The sequence below is a fragment of the Castanea sativa genome, chromosome 8, assembly GCF_040712315.1.
Source record: "Castanea sativa cultivar Marrone di Chiusa Pesio chromosome 8, ASM4071231v1".
Classification (NCBI taxonomy): domain Eukaryota; kingdom Viridiplantae; phylum Streptophyta; class Magnoliopsida; order Fagales; family Fagaceae; genus Castanea; species Castanea sativa.
In genome coordinates this window covers 51377872-51392454 of record NC_134020.1, presented here as the reverse complement: position 1 = coordinate 51392454, position 14583 = coordinate 51377872, and the positions used below count along the sequence as shown (strand labels likewise).

The window sequence follows — 14583 nt, the reverse complement described above, 5'->3', positions numbered from 1 at the left end:
AGTATCCACCAACTGATGTGGATGCTCTTATAATATGAAGAGTAGTACTTACTGCACTAGCGTCTTTTCTTCTCTTTTATGTAAAAAAAAAGGGTGCAACACCAAGATATAGTGCAATCTGTAAGAGACTACACCTTATAATATGGAGATCACTAGTTTGAATCTTCCCCTTTCTTTCTCTTCAGGCTTAACTCATTGACTCCAAAAGTGAGCTTTTTTACGCATGTGTATTAGTAGAGGCTATCAACTGACTTTTTTTTTTTTTTTTTTTTTTTTTTTGTTTCTTTCTTTGAGGGACAATTTTTTCCTTATATTCTATAAATAGTATTCCAGAATGAAATTAGAACATTATTGGGAAGGGAAAGTGCTGATTTGAACCATAAATGGGACTAAAATTTTTATGCAGCTGCATTAAGAAAATACTGAATTGACAAGAGATTACATGTGAACATACTCCTACATTGAAACAATCAAATTTGTATCTTAAACAGTACAACCAAGTATGGTTCAAGTATTACACTAAAATAGTACAACCAAACATGGTTCAAGTACCAGCAAGGAACATGCATCGATGCACACCTATAGGTAATTGATTATACTGAAGTAGTTGGAAAAGGACATGGAGGCACTAAAACTTCAGTGGCACCGCCCAACATTTGCAGAACATTCTTCATGGAAGGTCTTAGCAATGGATCCTCCTTCCTTGATTTAGCATCTGGCTCTGCAATATGGTGTCATCAGAAAGAGTTAAAACTTTCCCATAAGTTGACATAATCTTGTCTTGAAATCACAAAGTTCCCAATGTTGAGCATGGATGCATATTTAACTCCACTAGCAGCAACATCAGCAGCCCAAACCTGCTGAATGTTTGTGTCATAGAGAACTAACTGGCCACCACCTATTGTAAGCTCAACTTTGGATCCTCTTTGGACTAGACTATTTCCATTGGCTGACCAAATTATGGTTTTTTTTCTGGGATTTTTTCAAGCCATATAGCAAGTAAGAAGCCTATTGCACCAATTGGTCGGAATCCAAAAGCAAAGTCACCGGATGGGGAACCCCAGGAAGACTTATCATCAAGAGCAGTGAGATAAGATCCCAAGCTTATGTTTGCATTAGTTTTAGCCAACAGTTTTCTGAAGCAAAGATACTAAATATCTTCCTTGAAATGAGCAAATATATTAGTGAATAATCACATGAGATCTTTAGTTTTTTTTTTTTAATTGATGCTACCAGTCCCATTTAGTAAGGCACCATATCAGACTAGGTTAGACTCTACAAATGACACTCTTTTTATGGTCATGATACACACAATTACTCATTTTTCAAACATTAAGTCTCAGTTATACCAAGTAGCACTAGAATGCACTGCAACTTGATATAATATATTGTTCTTGGTCTAAGGTCACCATTTTCTCACTAAACCTGAATTCTCCAAAGAAATAGATAAAGAATGATGCATATTGAATTTTTCAGACACTTCTACTCATATCTCCCTAACCCATTCAAGACCTTCACCAGTTGTAACCATTATTTCATCTGCATTGCAAGAGAAAATTTCAGTTGCATTGTATGACCTGATCAAATTTCTAAGGTAATGATTTTAAATAGCATCGAACGAACATCTAAATTACACCGACACTCTTCCTCTTAATTATCTCAACAGAAACGTAATAATTTAATATAGTTAAGGAAGAAGAACTGTACCTAAGTTTTAGCCGAAGATAAAAGTAAAACCCATTTGCGCAACTGTTGTAAAGACCAAAAATTTATGCTTGAATAGCTTCCTCCCCCAACTCCCACCGGAGCCATTTCTAGCACTCAAAGTTGCAACCACTAGCCCAATTGCTTCAATTGTTTTGCCACATAAAAAGCTTTTGTTTTTTATGACTGTGGGAACTGTGGCAGGGGAGGGACAGTGAAAGGGACGGAATTGCGGAGAGGGTGGGAGAGACAGCTAAGAGAGTCACAGAAAATAAGAGAATGAGAAGGGTTTTTTCTTTTTCTTTTTTTCTTTTAGCTACAAAATTTGACAACTTTACTCAATATCATTAACATTATTAACATTATTACATATTTTGAAAATTTAACCATTAGATTACATGCTCTTTACCTTTTTGATACATATGTCAAAATTTTATGACAATTGGATATTATTTACTTTATGATATATTAAATTATATTTCATGCATAATTTTAAACTATAAAAATTTGCAATTTAAACAATTTATTGATGACATAGTTATTAATCTTTAATTTTCTAGAAATTTGGCAGGGATGAAAGATATAAGAAGAAGATGTAATTCAATGGTAGATTTTTCAAAATTTACCACCAATAAAAAAATTAAGTAAGGTTGTAACCATAGGCTGAAACTAATTTTGTAACTAAATTTTTTCCTTTTTTTTAAAAAAAAAAACATTTAAAAATTTATATACCTACTGTTCCGTACGGTCCGGTCCATTTTTGGGACTTGGACTGAAACCAAATTTTTCATACCCTTAAGAACCGACTTGGATCCAATGTTCTTTTTTGTTGTTGTTGTTGTTGTTGTTGTTGTTTTGGATGGGGTGGATCCAATGTTCTTGTCTCAACATTAGATCCAACTCTTATACTTGAGTTAGGGCATCCACAGCAGTGGAGCTAAAATTTTAGCAATTTAACTCTACAAAAAGTTACTTTATCTATTTTACCTACTCATTTTACAAAATATGCTGCAGCAGTGGATCTATTTTAGCTTTCAACACAATAAAATAATATAAAAATCACAATAAAATAATATATCTATTACAATAAAATAATATATTCCACTACCCAAAAAATATTCAACCACAATTTAATTGGAAAGGTGAATAAATTTTTTTTTTTTTTTTTTTTTATAGCTCTCAGCTACCGTGCTCATGTATTGATACATGAGCACTGTAGCACTTTAGCTAAATTTTTTTGCTTTACCTCCACTGCTGCAGGAGGATTTTTTGTGTTTGAGTGGAGCTAAAATAGCTATATAGCTATTTAGCTCCACTGCTGCAATTGCTCTAAGACTTTGAATACCTTCTATATTTTTCCCACCTTTTCTTCTTGAAGCACGCTAGTTGTAATGATGAGACGTTTGAAGGAATAGTATTTTTAAGCTTTTTATACAATTTAGTTTTTTTTTTTAATAAAATAACTTGTATCCATTAAAGGAAAAGAACAACATAGAATACAAAAATTTGACAACATTTTTTACACTAGTTAAATTTACAAGTTTGTAGGTTCTTATTTGGGCTCATTATTGATATCATTTTTTTCAATTACAAACAATTAGCCACATCAACATATGTCAATTTTGTCATTTTTTTTTTTCTATAGACTTTCTATAAAAAAAACATTATATAAAATAAGTGTATTTTTGCATTGGACTAATTTAAAGTAATTTAGTACAACTTTTCTTTTTAGTTATGTTTCCTTGTATAGGTGCTCTTCTCTCTCACCATTTGTCGAGTGAGGTACTGTTTTCTATTTAGCTTCCCCCCCCCCCCCCCTAATTTGGTATTCTTGGCTCTATTGTATAACTTTTGCTATGTTTGTTTGTTAATTTGTTAGGAATTTAATGCTATGTTTGGAAGTTTAGAGAGAAAGAAGAGTAGAAGGGAGGAGAGTAAAGGAGAATGGTTATTCTCCACTTTGTTTGGATGATTTAAAATTAAGTATGGCAGAGGGGAATAATTAACCTCTTCATAGTTTGTAATTTTGTTAATATGGTAAGGGTAAATTTGGTAATTCATTTGGTCAACTATTTCTATGCTCTACTCTCCCTCCAAATCTCTCCAATTGGGGGAATTAAAAATGAGGAATTAGAAGTAGTTAGAACCCCTTCAAATCCTTCCCCCTCCTCCCTTAAAAAACATCCAAATAAGATAATTTAACATACTCTCCCTCCCTCTACTCTCCTCTCCTCTACTCCCCATTCATCCAAACAAGCTATAATGTTATATTTGGAAGTTTTGAGAGAGAAGAGAATAGAGGATGGTAGAAGGAAGGAGAGTAGTGGAGAAGAGAGTAGAGGGGAATGGTTATCTTCTACCTTATTTGGATGTTTTTAAAATTAACTAAGAGGAAATGAAATAATTAGTCTTTTCATTTATAATTTTGTTAATATAGTAAGAGCAAATTTTGTAAGGGCAAATTTTGTAATTCATTTGGTCAAGCCTTTTTATACTCCACTCTCCCTCAAAATCTCTCCAATTTGGGAGAATTAAAAATAAGAGGTTAGAAGTCATTCAAACCCCTCCAAAACCTTTCAAATCTCTCCCCATCTCTCTTTAAAAAGTATCCAAATAAGGTAATTTAATTACTCTCCCTCCCTCTACTCTACTCTCCCTCCTTTTCCCAACATCCAAACATAGCATGAGTGTTTAATGTGTGGATTTCAGTATTCTTGGTTATTTATATTTGTTGATTTGAGTTTTCATTGTTTTGTTGAAACTGGCATAGAACCCAGTAAATATATAGGAGGTGTTTGGTAGAATAGTTTGAGATGAGATTTTTGTAGTTTTTTGAAATATGTGAGTGAAAAAATGTATAAAAAAGTGTGTAATATTATTTAAAATGTAAAAATATAAATTTGAACTTAAAGACCGAACAGACCCATAATATGCCATAATTTCAGTTTTTTTCTTTTTTAAAATGACGTTATTAATTTTTGTAATCCACAACTCTTTTTGCTGACGTGGGTTCAATTTGTGGGCCACTGAAGCCCACAAGGCCCATTACTTATAAGTCGGTCAAGCATGTCCGAATACAACAAGGAATACAATTCCTATTGTCGCCGACCTATGACATATAAATATGTATACATTAGGCAGTTCTTTGTCTTGCTAGTCTTGTGAGAAAGAGTGTTAGGCCATTGATGTGCTTGAACTGTTAAAGCAAAAGTTAACACCTCTATAGTCATCGGAGCAAGCAACTTTTCCTTTTTAGGTACAGTAATTCCTACCTTGGCTAGGATGATGAAAGAGGCTATTTATTTTCCTCCGTTTAAGTTGGCTCGGATGATGAAAGAGGTTCAAGATAAAAGCAGTGTTGAATACCAGCGGTTGACATGGGATGCCCTTCGGAAGAGTATAAATGGGCTTGTGAACAAGGTTAATGCTGCCAACGTAAAGAACTTTATCCCAGAACTCTTCTCAGAGAATTTGATACGGGGAAGTGGGCTATTTTGTCGGTCCTGTATGAAATCGCAGATGGCATCCCCGGGTTTTACAGTCGTGTTTGCAGCACTGGTTGCTGTTGTCAACACCAAGTTTCCTGAGGTTGGCGAGCTTCTTTTGAGGAGGGTCGTTTTGCAGCTCAAGAGAGCATATAAAAGGAACGACAAGCCTCAATTACTTGCTGCTGTTAAGTTCATTGCACATTTAGTGAACCAACTAGTGGCTCATGAGATCATTGCCTTGGAGCTCCTTACTGTGCTGCTTGAGAATCCAACCGATTCGAGTGTTGAGGTTGCTGTTGCCTTTGTCACAGAGTGTGGATCACTTTTGCAAGATCTCTCGCCTAAAGGCTTGCATGGTGGGTATCCGTACCTTATTTTCTGTCAGATTTCAGATTGGAAGGTTTAAATTATAATCTTTGTTTTTGCTTGACTAATCATTTGCATTGAGAGACCAGGATTTATATTGGTTTGGATTTAGCTGTAGTTTTATTCCAACTTGAGTAATTTGAACTTGAGCTGTACTACCAGTACTTCAAAAATGTGCATATTCCTCTCCCCAAAGCCACCACATAAGAGATAAAGGAGCTACCTTCCAAATATCCCCACTGTTGTTTGCCAAAATTCCCCTTCCAAGAGGCTAACAAACTATTATCAAATTAGGCATAGCCCAACTAACTTCGGATAGGCAGAATATATAGCAAAGTCCACAGCTTCTAAGTGATAGGACAGTTCATTACAAGGGGGGTTGTAATCATGCCTAAATCTGGCATGTGTCTGGTATTTTAGTATTTTGTAGAATTACCAACAAGAAATATAGATTTAAAAAAGTCAAATAAATATTATGATCCCTATTTCAAATCAGATTGGGATCAAAACCCTGTGCCTATTCTGAATACTGAATCAGTGTTTTCTGATCAGTGAGATGTCTTAGGTTCCACTGGGAAGTTGCCATTCTTTGTTATCTATGATAATACTTAGTTAAAAATTGTCTTGACGATATAGAAACATTGTATCTGGAATTGTGCCGCTAATGGCTGTGGCATGTATGTAACCTTGTATGGTGGCCCGGTGTTAAATGGTTAGCGTTTGAATATATTGTTTAGTACTCAAAATTTGTTTACTTATGTACTTCTTATATTATGAAAGACAAGTAGATAGTTTCTTTTGATTATTTACGTGTTTAATTAGCTATGTCAAACTTTTGGTTCATTGTGTTCTATGCTTAGCAATCAATGTTTCCATGAGATTATATGTCATAATGTTCCTATCCTCTTTCTTTTATTTTTGCTGGAATATATTTTAGTTTCTGTACTGTGTACTCAAAGTTTACACTTCTACAGGAATATTTGAGCGTTTCCGTGGGATTCTTCATGATAGTGAAATAGACAAAAGGGTTCAATTTCTGATAGAAGGGCTATTTGCGATAAGAAAAGCCAAGTTTCAGGTATGATTTTTTTGTTCTCCCTTCATTTTAAGAATTATGGTATGACATACTACTATTAGTGTCCAAGGATAGCTAGAATAAAGATACCCTCTATAATGTATTCGTTTGCAGGGGAACCCAACTATTCGTCCAGGTCTGGACCTTGTAGAGCAGGAAGATTAGATAACCCATGAGATCTCTCCCCAAGAGGAAATAGATCTAGAGATTGCCCTTGGTATGGCATTATGCTGAGCTGTTTTCTGCTTCTTGATTGGTCTAGCTATGGTTATGTATTGATTTATATTTTTCTTTCTCCTTGTTCAGATATATTCTGTTAGGACATATGTGTTTCACTTGTTTAGAATATATGTCATTCATTATTTATGTAATTGGTTAATCCTTTGTCAAAACGCACTTTACTTGTAATTGGGTAGATTTAGGATAAGGTTAATGCTTCAAGAAACAAGGTTTCAAGATCAAGTGTTAAAGCCATACAAGTCTGTCCAAGAAACAAATTGAGAAGTGCTCTTCATTAAAGCTCGACAGCTGGCTCGACAGACGCATCTATCAAGCTTTAAGAAGTTGTTCTAGCCCCGAGGCTCGACAGCTGCTCGGCAGCGCCTCAACACCTGTAGCTGTCGAGATTTAAGAAAAATAGATTCCTAGTTCTGTTTTAACTCTGATCCGTGGATGTGTCTTTGGGCCTTCTTTTCTCCTAACCCTAGACATATAAAAATATTATTTTAAGGGCCGTCAAAGTGTGGCAAGTTGCACAAGCATTGAGAATTCCTTGTTCATGCAAATTGTAACTTGAGACGAAATTCTTGCCCTAGTTCATCTTTCTTGTGAAGAAGTTGCTGTGTCTTTGCACCGTAGGGTTTTGTAACCAAGCATCTTCTTGATCTTCATCGTGCGGATGAAGTGAAGAACTTTGCAGCCAACAAATCTTCTCTAGTTGGTGATTGAAGTTGCGTACTGGGATCTGCGCAATTGATTAGTCACGTACTTGGGAGCCGTGCATCAAAAAGAGAAACTATCACTACAGAACAAGTCCAATTGGGTATTGGGGTAAGGGTTCAACTGTAGGTTGGTAAGGTACTTGGGATTCCTTTACTTGTAACCGCTTGTTGTGATAATAGTAGAGTTTCGGGAGTGGTGACCTTAAATTCATTCGGTGGGGTTTTTGCCGTGTTGGTTTTCCCCATTCGTAAACAAATTACCGTGTTATTTATTTTCCGCTGCATACTTAGTTTAATTGGTGATTTGTTTGTGCTACCACACGTTTGCATGTTACATTGGTTAATTAATTGAACTTGACTAATTAATTAATTAATCCATCACAAGGGGTCAATACGTTTTTGGCCTATCATATTCAAGCCAGATCCTAATTTCCTTGAGAATGAGAACCATTATGAAGAGTTGAAGAAAACCATTTTGGGTGAAGAGTCTGAGGATGAAGAAGGTTCAGATGCAGCTTCAGATGTTGATGATGAGGATGAGGATGATGATGTGGAAAAGGATGAGGAGCAGATGAAAATAAGGGATGAAACAGAGACGAATCTTGTAAATCTTCGAAGGACAATCTTTTACAATTATGTCCAATGTAGATTTTGAGGAGGCAGGTCATAAGCTCCTAAAAATTAAACTAGAGCCAGGTCAAGAGGTATGTGTTGCAAGCTTTTCCTGATGTTACAACTGTAAAATCGAAGTCTCTTTATTTAGTATTCCCTTGTTTAAGAAGAAGTAGGGAAAGATAGATAAATAATGAATATTTGTTCACAATTCGCTGAGTCTTTGCAAATTATTGGTACTTGGCTAGGAATCACAATTAGTTAGAGAAACTAGAGCTGGGTTCTAAGTCTCCTGTCCAGCACGAAGACATCCTTTACTCCCCTTTGCTATCAAGTATATAGATGAACAATAAACGAATAAACAAGATGGATTAGATTCACTTTACCTATTCTTTTAACATTTCAGATTGCTAGATGTTATTACATGTCAGTATCAAATACATTTTTTTCTTTATTCTTAGCTTCTGTTTTTTTAACCCCCACCCCCTAAACGATTAGAATTCATTAGTAGTTTCATGCACTAACTTGCCTTGGTGCTTAGATTATTTCCTTTGGGTACTTTAGTCACTATTAGGGGTGTATAGAGGCAAGCCACACAGAGGCCAAGCTAAGCTTCTTGCTGCTTAGGCTAGACTTGACATGGAGTTGAGTTTGGCTTGAAGAATTTGAAAACTCCTAAAATTGATTGCTTAAAATAATAAAAGAAAAAAATCTTACAATAATACAATTGAAGGCTTAAAATAATAAAATGGAAAGCTTAATAATAATATATTAGCATAATTATTATTATTATTATTATTATTTTAAATCTTGAATCAAATTCTGTACTACTTGAAGACTTATAGTTGTCTTGGTGGCTTATGCAGATGGAGTTGAACATTATGCTCTTGGAATGCTGTAGTCAGGAGAGAACTTACCTCCGGTATTATGGTCTTTTGGGGCAGCAATTCTGCATGATCAACAAAGTTTATCAGGAAAATTTTGACAAATGCTTTGTCCAACAATATTCCATGATTCACCGGCTTGAAACAAATAAGTTGATTAATGTGGCTAAGTTTTTTGCACATTTACTCGGCACAAATGCTCTACCTTGGCATGTTTTAGCCTATATTCGCTTAACATACGAGGATACCACTTCTTCATCTCGTATATTTATTAAGATTCTATTCTAGGTATCGAAACCAACACCAATTTTTTCCCCTCATGTTTTTCTCTGTAGCATTTCTTCTAGAAGCTGTTGTATTCACAGTTGTGTTGTTTCTGTTGCAAGAATTGTCAGAGCATCTAGGCATCCGTCTGCTGAATGAGCGTCTTAACGATCCCACAATGCAGGATTCCTTTGAATCTATCTTCCCACGGAACAATCCCAAGAACACACGGTTTTCAATTAACTTCTTCACATCCATTGGACTTAGTGGCATCGCTGAAAACTTGTGTGAGTACTTGAAGAATATGCCACGCCTTATTTTGCAACAAGAGCATGAATCTGATAGTTCTAGTAGTTCGATTACAGGGTCAGCTAGTTCAGAATTGGATTCATTGAGTTAAGATAAGAGTGAAAAGGATGACAGACACAAGAAGCGGAGGAGGAGAGACTAAGGGAATGTTATGAGCAGTAGTCAGTAGATATTAGGGTTTGATGTTTGCCATTTGTAATGTATAGAATCAATTTGTTTTCACATTTTGTAAAATTTTGCATCGATATGAATTTAGCATTATAGCAACTTTGTTTTTCTCTCTAATGGGGAAAGGGTCTTAATTTCGGCACAGATGCTCTACCTTGGCATGTAAAATTTTGGGTTTGATGTTTGACATTTGTTTTCCTACACACCACTTAACTCTCGTGTGTTATGGTGTACAGCCACTTGAGCACAAATGGAACTTGATGCAACTCAAATTTACAAGGCTACAACTCTTAGGCCTCGTTTGGTTGGGGTGAAAACAGAGAGGATGGAAAAGGATGAGAGGAAAATATAGTGGAAAATGGAATTTTTCCTTGTTTGAATCGGGATAGAAAATAAAAGGGAAAAAAAAATGGTGTGGAAAATTTTCCCTCCGGAGCTACAAAATTTTGTCCTCCCAATTTGAGAGGAAAACTAAGGAGAAAAGATAATATGAGTAGTAAATTACACAAATACCCTCATCTTTACACACAGCATGTCTCCACGTTCTCCTCTTTCCTTTCCTTTTTTTTTTTTTTTTTCTTTTGACATTTCCATTCTCTGGTAATGCTGCCTTTTTGTTTTTTGTTTTTTTTTTTCTTTCTTTCTTTCTTTGGTTTTGTCAAGACGTGGTGGGTTCTTCTTCTTTTCTTTTCTTTTTTTTAATTTATTATTTTTATTATTTTTTTAAGAAAACGCTTTTAGATGATTTCTTATGCTATTTTTTGAAATGTCAACTTTCATCTATACACAATTTTTTTTGAAAGTATAATATATTACTTTTTGTTTTATTTAAGAGGGACATGACGGTAAATTTATACAAATCTTATTTTCAACCAAACCAAAAAGTTTTCCATCCCTCCACTTTTCCACCCTCTCAACCAAACACAAATGAGGAAAACTAAAAACTTTTTTATCCTCCCACTTTCTATCCTCTCTCTATTTTCCATCTCTCTATTTTCTATCCTCTCACTTTTCCATCCTCTCTCTATTTTCTATTCTCTCACTTTTTCATCCTCCCAACCAAATAGACCCTTACACTTGCAAGTGGGACAGTGGATGGATTACAAGGGTTTTCTATTGTTAAGCCACCTATCCATATGGTTACTTTATTAGATGGTAAATAAATATTGATTTTAGCCTAACATATTGCTTTTGTAATCATAATATGGTTAGTGTCAAAATTAAAATTTGTGGTGTTTGTCGTGGAAATACCTCAGAATATATTTAATTAATTAGTGGATGATTACACTTTATATTCATAAATAGTTTGGTTGTGATTGAAATGGTTACACATTTGGGTCAAAATTTGCACTTTAATCTTTACTTGAAATTTAGTTTTTTCATGTCCAAGAAAGTGTTTACCATAATTATTTACTTGGAATTTTTAATACCCATGTACTTCTGACACTACTGTACTTTGAAGTTAAGATAAATATTTTTGGTCACTCTACGGAGACTCCAATGGTGGCCCTTTACTCACAATTTGCCTTACATAACAACTAAACAATAAGAGAATTGCTATATACACAACATTTTCACAACACTTTCATAATAAATCCTAATTGGCAGGTTGTTACAGCCTTACAGGTTTTTAATTTGAATTCACCACTGAAATTACTTTCTTACCCACTAATAACAACAAATAACAACCGGCTACATAGTATTTATTGTGAAAATATTGTTGACATAACATTTCTCAAACAATAATGAAAAGACGAATATGAAAGGGATGGTGATGAGTGTGAGAGAGTCTCTTGCCCAATGAAGTAATGTCAAGCACATAACCTACCACACTTCAACCTTTGCACTCTTCTGACAATAATGCAAAAGCAATATCATTCCCCAAAAATTCATCCTTAACTAGCTATCTTGATGTTAATGTGTTACTTACACATTTGTTTGCACTACACATCATGTTTCAAACTGCCTAACCCTTTTTATCAATGATTCAATATTCTTGTACTTAGCACCCCAAAAAAAAAAAAAAAAAAAAAACCAATATTCTTTGTCGGAAGGCTTGGAGGGACAACTCCTAGAACTCACATTGCATTAGAAACGGCAAGAGGGCTCTTTTACTTGCATGAAGAATGCAGCACCCAAATCATACATTGTGATATCAAGCCGCAAAACATCCTCCTAAATGACTCTTTTACAACTAGAATTTCTAACTTTGGATTAGCTAAGCTTTTGAAAATAGACCAGACTCGTACTACTACTGGAATCAAGGGAACTAAAGCGTATGTTGCACCCAATGGTTCAGAAACATGCCTGTTACAAATCAAGGTGGATGTTTACAGCTTTGACAATTTGTTGCTAGAGCTCGTTTGTTGCAGGAAGAGTTTTGAAGCAGAGGTAAAGGATGAGGATCCGATGATACTAGCTGACTGGGCATATGATTGCTATAAAGACAAGAAACTAGATCTGTTAGTGGAGAATGATGACGAGGCAACAAATGACATGAAGAGAGTGAAGAAATATGCGATGATTGCAATATGGTGCATTCAGGAGGATCTATCACGAAGGGCAACAATGAAGAAAGTGGAACAAATGATGGAAGGATCTGTTGAGGTCTCAGTTCCTCTAGGTCCATCCTCATTTATTAGTTAAATGTAAATCCTCTTATATAATTACCTTTCTGGTTGTAAAAGTCTTTATACATGTTTAATTGTCAATACTCTCAACTTGGCAAGTCAAGTAATATTCAAGAATTGGGTACTCTAATATGAATAATAATTGCCCATATGTCCCAAGATTTTCAATAAAATGACAACTTTTCTGTGTCAAGTAATTCTTTATATGAAATTTGTATATATATAAAAAAGGGGGAGGGGAGGTGCTAGATGGCTTTCCTATTGTACTACAAAAAATGTGTCTTTTCCATTGAGTATTGATCCACTATAAAACTAATTCAAAACCCAACATTTAATGCCATCATTCATAAGGATTGACAAACCGAGTAATATGCCATAGGCAAAAATTTGCCTCACCTGCAGAACCCTATTACCAAATTTTGGAAACTCCAATTGACAAGGTCCGGACAATGAATAATGGCTACTAGACTCTAGAACTAGTTGGAGCCACTATTATCGACATATTTATTGTACAAGTTATTTTCAGGCAAGCCTTCTTAGATTAAATCTAGCTAGATTTAGCAAGATTCAAACTACTGTCTTAAAACAAGACTTATAATTTGTCGTGGTTTGCAACATTAACTTAACATAATTGATCTTGCCCCAAGATTAGTTTAAATTCCGCAACCAAATTGATAGATGAAACAAAAAAGTGAGGAGGTGATACTTGGCAAGGTAGAGCAATGAATGGGATACAGATCCATGTTCATTCTTGCCTCAGTAAAGTACCTTCCTTGTAGGATTGTCCTGAATAGAGAAGTTTTGAGCATCAAAGTAACACCATCAGATATTATTTTGTATAAATGATGAGCATATAAAAGATTAGATGAAATTTTGGACTTATGCAGAATCTTTCAAGTTTGAAGTTGAAGGAATGTGTCCTAAGTTGAAAATTACTTATATGGGTGATTGTAAGTTCATGTTCATTGCCCACTGAGACTAACTCTGAACCTGTGTATTGATTTTAAAGAGAAGATTGGCAAGGTTGGATGTTTAAGTCACTAGCTTTGCTACAAATCTAGTGTTCTAATGAATGTATGTATGATAAATGTCTGTATATCCCGATTGTCAATTAATATGACTACTATTCTATGTCAAGTAATTGTTTATATAAAATTTTTATCACACAATAAAACGGTTCCTAGGTAAAAAATTTCTGTTAGTAGTGCAAATTTTGTCTTTTCTATTCAAGCATTTGATTACAACTAACCTAGTATGTTAGGTATAATATATATATATATATATATATATATATATATATGTACTTTTTTTTTCTAAAACATAGCTAGGATTTTTCCTTTTATACTCGAAGTAAAATATAAAACCCTACAAGTCAAACAGGTTAGGTTGAATGGAAAATTTGCAGAAAAATAATTCTACACGTGGTTCAATCGATCGAGCCTAATTTTCGATCGATCAAGCCTTGGAAAATTACACCAATAATTTATGCAATCACTCGATTCCAATTTTATAAATAATCACACTTTAAGCAAACCTAAACCTAGACTCTATGTGTTTATTATGGTTTGCCAACACATTACATAATGAAGTTCTAATACATTAGTTCCTAAAGTCTTAGAACCTAACAGAGTTATTAGGAATGTTCTTGGAAATTCTTTGGATAAAATTACCCAACATGTTAGGGCCCATTCGGATAAGTGTTTTCAAGGACAAAACTTGAGATTGAATCTCAGTTTGGAATTTTTAATTTTATTTACAAAAAAAAAAATCATAAGTAATTTTTTTTTTCTTACAATAAGTAATAAGATGCTCATTTTATTTGAGATTTTTTTAATAAAAAAATATATTAAACTTCTTGTTTTCTATAATAGTTACACACACACGCATGCAGTAATCTAGAAACACCCCTAAACGGTATGCTAGAATAAACCAGTACCAAAATATTCCGTTCCAATGGACAAACTAGAATAGAGTTCGAAACGATATTCACAACATTGCTTTGAAGTACGAAAAGTCACACACCATAAACAAGAAAAGGGTCTATAACTATTATGAGCAATAATTTATTAGAAACATTTTTTTCTTGTGAGGTTATTGTAAACATTTTGAAAATTTTACAATGGAATAAGATCTTCTATATTT

The 14583-nt window shown here is 34.3% G+C and overlaps 1 pseudogene; it reads left to right on the top strand.

Moving 5' to 3' along the window:
- The first annotated feature begins 4914 nt into the window (after positions 1-4914).
- Positions 4915-9785, top strand: LOC142605526 (uncharacterized; annotated as a pseudogene).
- Positions 9786-14583: the final 4798 nt, after the last annotated feature.